Source organism: Arachis ipaensis, chromosome B04 (genome assembly GCF_000816755.2).
Source record: "Arachis ipaensis cultivar K30076 chromosome B04, Araip1.1, whole genome shotgun sequence".
Taxonomy (NCBI): domain Eukaryota; kingdom Viridiplantae; phylum Streptophyta; class Magnoliopsida; order Fabales; family Fabaceae; genus Arachis; species Arachis ipaensis.
Genome location: NC_029788.2, coordinates 121,731,863 through 121,738,682, shown reverse-complemented (window position 1 = coordinate 121,738,682; position 6,820 = coordinate 121,731,863). Strand labels below are relative to the sequence as shown.

The 6,820-nt window shown below is 28.7% G+C and overlaps 1 long non-coding RNA gene across 1 annotated transcript in view; it reads right to left on the bottom strand.

Moving 5' to 3' along the window:
• LOC110271297 overlaps positions 2,349-6,820 on the bottom strand; it is a 33,496-nt gene continuing 29,024 nt past the window's right edge. The window contains exon 3 of the long non-coding RNA XR_002361864.1: positions 2,349-2,397. This is a non-coding gene — a long non-coding RNA (uncharacterized LOC110271297). The remainder of the gene's footprint in view (positions 2,398-6,820) is intronic.

The following is a 6,820-nucleotide window of genomic DNA, read 5'->3' as shown; positions in this document are numbered from 1 at the left end:
TGACTTTTGTATTCTTTTGGATCAATTTAAAACTTGTTTGATATTTCATGCTTAGTGGATCTTGTTTGAACTACTCTAATTTAAGATCCTTTCTTGCAAGGCTTGACTCCTTTTTAGTACATCTTAAACTTCTTGAATGTTCTTCTGAGATGGGGATTTCAAGAACACTTTTGGAGTCTTGTTTTGGACTTTTTAAAGAAGTTTTGAATTCTCTTTAAGGCAGTTCTAAACTAAATTTATTTTTCAACTGCTTGATTGTAATGGAAACCATCGTTCAACTTTGACAAAGTTGTTTTAAAGTGGCATGCGCTATTTTAAATGAGGTTTTGGAAAGTTTCCTTATTTAGTGGAAACCGTTTTGTTTGTAACGCACCACTTATTTCCTTACCAGATTGTAAGCAAATTTTTATCTCGGAGTTTCTTTTCTAAAAAGAGTTTAACTTCCTCTTTCGTACTTGCTATAAATGTTATACATGCTTGTTTGAATATGAAATTTTGAGAATTTTGAACAAGCATCTGATTATTTCTGAGTTTTTATGAACTGCTTTTGGTTAAGTTGTGCATTTAATTATCTTTCTAAAATATTTGAGGAAATATTTTAGCTCTTAGCCAAAGTTGTGTGCATTTGTTTTTGGAACTCTACAAAATCTACTTCAACATGGAATTGTATTGAAGTAAAGCCACATTTATGCTTTTGTTACTCTCTTGAAGGACATTTGTTGCTTAACTTTTCTTTTAGACTGCGAGGTGATTTTCCTGCAAGTTTTCGATTCTTTTAAGAACAATGTATTCAGAAGTATTTTTAATCATGCCCTTGAGTTTTGTGAGCTTTGCCTTGGGTTTGAGATATTCTCTTTTGTAAACCTCATACTTCATCGACTCAGTTTGAGTTTGTTTCAAGCTGATGCGCTGGTTATCTTCTTGTTGATCCTATTGAACTTCTTTGATCTAAGGGTTATCTTTGAAGTTGTCAATTGAATTATGTCTAGCAAACTTTATTGCTTGAACATCCATGTTTATCTGGGATTGGATATATTCTTTCAAATCTATGACTATTGTCTTTGACATCCGTCTCTCCTTTCTAAGATCTCATATTCTTCTGAGTAGACTCGAGAATTGTTTTGGTATCACGTGCGACTTGTAGACGTAGTAACGCGATACGTTAGTTCTTTAAGATGTGACGTGTATACGGAAGTTGATGTGAAAGTCCTAGAGCACCTGTTGATGTGTTTCTTCCGTCGCCCATTGTTCTCATTTTTTTCTCTCCTTGAATTCTTTTCCCTTTTTGTTCACAATTGCTAAGCTCTGAAACATATCTTTTGCTCATAACTATTTTTATTGAGCACTCACACTAACATATATGTATGTGAATGCTCCTTAGATGAATGTGTTTCAAGGAAACATTCAAATTATGCTCAATTTGATGTCCCTCTCAATGTAGCAATCGCACGTAGTCGCGTTGCCGCAAACACTCACAAAACGTATGTTTAACAAACATTATCGCTCAAATTATATATGAGAACAATCAATCAATGAATATTATAATATAGTTTTTTGGTACTTTATTGAGTTGATATATTGTGTATATCTACAATGATCTTTTTTGAAGAGATAGTACATATATGAAAGAGCAAAAGTGTATAATTAAGAAAAGACAGGCCATATGAGACCTTAAACAATATGGAACAAATATATCTAGCTAGCATGAGTAGTAAAGAATCATACAGATTTTACACTGCATGGATGGATATTTATACAGTCATTGCATCTCAAACAAAGCATATACCTAATAAAATTATAACTGGATGCATGAACACATTAATTGTAAAGTATAAAGCTATTTAGATTTTTTGTTTCATTATTAAGGAAAAAAATAAAGCCTAGAATCTTGTCCGGAATAATTATGAGAAAAAATTTATTGTTGAAAAGTAAATTTAATTTATTATTGTCTAATCATGTCAATTTAGTTTATAAAAAAAAAATTTGCCCTCAAATCAAATATCAAATAAATACATGTTGTAACACCCTAACTACCAAAGCTCACGCTTCCGGCTGCGTAACCCTGATAGCTCGGACATTACGACGACACTTATACTATTTAATACTAAAATATGAGCCTGTTTAAAACTTTAAACCGCAATACCGCTCCCAAAGATACTTTCGTTCGATAACGTACATCCGTAAATACCATACAACTTACAAAAACTCATAAAGAGTACATCCATATATATACATACATATATATAAATAATAGTACAAACATAATCCAATACAATCCCTATCCCTCTTACAGATTATATCAAGATAAAGGCGAGGGTACAATAAACCATAACTAAGACAATATAGAGCATCACAACAACAATTAAATAAGCTCTTCATAACTTCTGCGCCCATATCCTGAAAGGGGAAAAATGTAGGGGGGTGAGAACATCATCCTCGAAAGGGTTCTCAGTAGAGGGTTTTTGGGAATTACTGTAATAGGATACAAGAAGGTAAACCATACCAGTGATTAATAACCGTCTTATGCCTCTTTTTCAAAAACAACGGTTTACAATAAAAGAGGAATCGGAAATCTTTTCTGAAAGAGGAACAGTTCAATTCTCAAAAACTCAAAAGCCTTTCAAAACGGTTTATCTATGCGGAACCAAAATAGCCTTTCATAATTTATTCCAAACCAGAAACACAAAACCGAAATCAACCATCAGTTCATCTCTTTCCAACCACGGCCCTAGGCCCAGACAATCTAACCAACAACCAATCACCACAATCCAACAGAGTCCCAGATGCAAACACAGACAGGAAGTTCAAGCACAACCAGACAGTTATTACAAGTAGAACAGTTAGCAATTAATCACATAGGCAAACCAAGTATAATATGCACACCCAACCAATGTCACACAAATGCATATGATGCATGCCTGTCCCTAGTGGCTGATGATATCATCTGTCGGTTATAGAGCCAACCCGACAAGTCCTGGTAGCTAACCATTGGACTGTCCCTCTGTCGTGCATCCCCAACTCGAGTTATACTCATCATAAACTTGATCATAATCATGATCCATATCCATCACCCTCAGTTAGGGGCAATTCGGTAATTTCATATAAGAGTAGGGGTAATATAGTAATTGGAACTCAAATTAAATCCAACACTATTCGTACTTAGAAAATACTATTTGCTCATCAACTTTACAAATTATTTTCTAAAATAACAGTATTAACATTTAAAATATTAATTATTTAATCCAAATCATATAGAAATCCTTATTATTTCACAACTACCAACTTTATAACTTGAATATAGAAAATAATCCAATAATTACAAAATTGGATAATAATCATAACTTATCTCAAATCCAATAAATCAAAACTTGCCTTAATTATCTTTAATAAAATGATTTCCGAAATTAAGGCTATAAATAACTATATGATTTGAGACTTGATCATAATAAGACTTTTCAAAAGTTCTGGGTCTTACACGCCTTGTACATGCAGCAACCTATTAGCTAGCGGCAAACCCTTAAATGGATCGGAGTTCAATACCACAACGGATTAGTCCTTGCCCTGTCGATCAAGTTGTGGAATACCATGGGAAACCAAAAAGAAATAGATGGAAGCGCAAAGACCAGTTTACATTTTATTGCATACATAATTAAATCAAATAAAAGACATAACATTTTTTTTTTTAAAATTGGTTGGACTTAATTAACTTATAATCATGTACTATGGAGTATAGATTTAATCTATTAGACACCTATTATTTTGTTAAAATTCTAAAATTTACACTAAAAATATTTAATCTTAATGACACATTTTTTATACATATACTTGTATGATATTTATATTTTGTAAATAGTAAAAATTAAATGGTTTTTACAAATTTATAATATTATTATAAAATAAAAAAGTGCGCTTTTAATTTTCTTGTACAAGAAATTTAAAATTTTTTTATTATTCTTAATTAAAAAATTCATTAATTTCATTGTATTTTGAGAGAATATTGTCATCAATTCTATATAATTAAATATAAGGACAAATATATATCTTTCTAAAAAAAACAATCTAATCGCTTTTTGAAATCATCTTTATATACTCTTATAAATTTGAATGGATCTCAAAATTTGAATGGATCTCAAATTTATATACTCTTTATATTGATTATTTTAAAATTTGAATGGATCTCAAATTTAAAGGTAGATCATCAAATATTATTAAAAGACTCTTTTGTTAAAATTACATTCGAAAAGATCAAACTAATAAAAATTTTCTAAAAAATTTAAAACCAGAACATATTCCGAAAATTATTTTTTATATATAAATATCAAATAGTGAATAACAAAAATCTTTAAATATTGTATACGTAAATATATAGCATGAATAAATTTTACATATTATAATATCTAAAATTGGAAATTGTGCAGAATTGTGTAATATATTATAAAGAAAAAGATCTAACGTCTAGGTGGATAATTAGACATATATTTTATGATGGGTATCAATTAAAGAAATACATTAAAAAAACTAAAAATATAGCACAAGAATCAATAGGGATATGTCGAAGGGGATAAAAATATATGCAAAATTCCAAAGTATTAATAAGGATGTATTTTTTTCCTTTTTTCAAAAATAAAAGATTACATATGGCTGGATCGGACAAAGATTTGAACATTAAAAGAAACATGAATATAAAAATGAAATTAAAATGATAAGGAAAAAAAAACATACTCGTAACATGCAATGTAAATTATCTATGCTTCTGGAAGAAATAAATTTGTAATAAATGTATTTTGTGAATAGATTTCAACCATTTTACAATTGACACGCTATTTATTTAATTTATAGGATTAATGATAAAATTAATCACTAAAAGATGGTTTGTTCGTGGAATTCATTCTCAAAAAAAATTTTCAATCAAATTAATCTATAAAAAATTTAAAATTAATTGCATTTGTTCTTTCGTTAATAAATTAATATTTTTCATTAACAATTGACACTGACATCAAGAATATCTCCTCAACCTTCATAAATTATTAATCTCCTTTTGTCATTTTTAAACTTTTCATCATATAGTAAAAAATAATTATTTTTTATATTTGCTATGAATCTCTAAATATTTTTCATAGGACTGTCAAAAATACATAAATCAAGAGACAGTATGAATCATAATAATTCATATCATTGAGAGTTTCTTCCAAATTAAGCCCACATAAGTCATGATTTTCCTCTTCTTTCATAAATTATAACAAAAGAATCCTCAATCATGGTTTTTAGTTTGTCAAATTGTAAAATTCATAGCAATTAATCATATTTTTAAGACAATCAAAACAACAATGTGCAAGTAAAAGGGAGGAAAATTTCACATATCATGTCAAAAAAATCATCCTCTGTTAAGAGATGAAAAGGAGCATGCATTTTTAGTCCCTGACAATTTTGATGACACACTGTTTTCGAAAACAATAGCTTCACTTGGTAGCGTTCTGCCTTAAGCTAAGGTTGTTCATGAACTTCTTTGAAGAATTAAACCCACCATTGTTCGTTCAAGACACGAGATTCAAGCTGAAATCTTTGTTCTACCTTGCTCCTTTGTTGACATCATCGCCAATGTCATCGTTATCCTTTGTTTAAATCTTTCGACACTAATTTAATTGAAAAACCTATTGAAAGACAAATTTGATGATCAATCCATTTTTTAGAGACTAATTTGGCTATTAATTCTTAATTTATAAAAAAAAAGTTTTGCATGATTAACACGCGCGTAACTTGCTCGTCTACGTGATACCAACTAAGTTCACCAATGATTTTGAATTTGAAATTTGAATTTCTCGACGGTCTTCTCTCATGGGTTGCTTGAAATCCTGAACTTTCTCACGATAAAAATTTTATTAAATTTTTTTTTACAAAGCTACTATTAGATTGAAAAAAAGTTAGTTTTTACAAACAACTCTACTAAATAACGTAACCAATTAGAGATGTAACTAACCAGTGAAAAAAAGGTGCCCATTAATGGAAAAAATAGTACCCGAACTCCATAGCTACCTTAATTTCCATTTCACTCCCATTCACAATAAAAAAAAATAACCACAAAGAACCAAAAAAACATCCGGAACATAACAAAAAAATATCTAAAATCATTGTGAAAGATTATCCAATACCCTTTCATTTATGGTAAAGAAAAATGCATCCTTTTTGGATATTGAAATATCCAAAACCTAACAAAAGAGATATCCAAAATAATTTAAAAAAATCTAAAACCTAATAAAAGGAGACATACAAAATTATTAGAAAAAGAATATAAAAAAACTAAAGAAAAAAACATTTAAAATTATTCAAAAAATAATAATTCAAAATCTAAAAAAAGAAACATCAAAATTAAAATATATAATATAACATCCCGAGTTTTTGAAAATTAAATAATGAGTTATTTGTGAATTATTAGAGACTTTGAATTTAAAATTAATTAGAACTCATGATTTTCATAATAATTGGATATTTTCTTATTTAAAATTTAATGTTTTAGTAATTGAAAAATAATGAGAATTTCATATGATTTAATTTGAATATTGAGACTTATGAATTTTATTTTATGAATAAAAAAATTAATTAATTTGATTATCTCTAATTGTTAAATTAGAGTATTCTTCTGAAAATAATTGATAATTGATAAGTTGATAATTAATAATTATATTTGGTTTTTAATTACTATTCTACCTTTTTATTTTACTAAAATTTCTATACTACCTAAAACCCTAATCTAACCCTAAGACACACTCCCACTCACAGAACAAATACCCTCACCAAATCATAGCCGCCATTCCCCCAATGG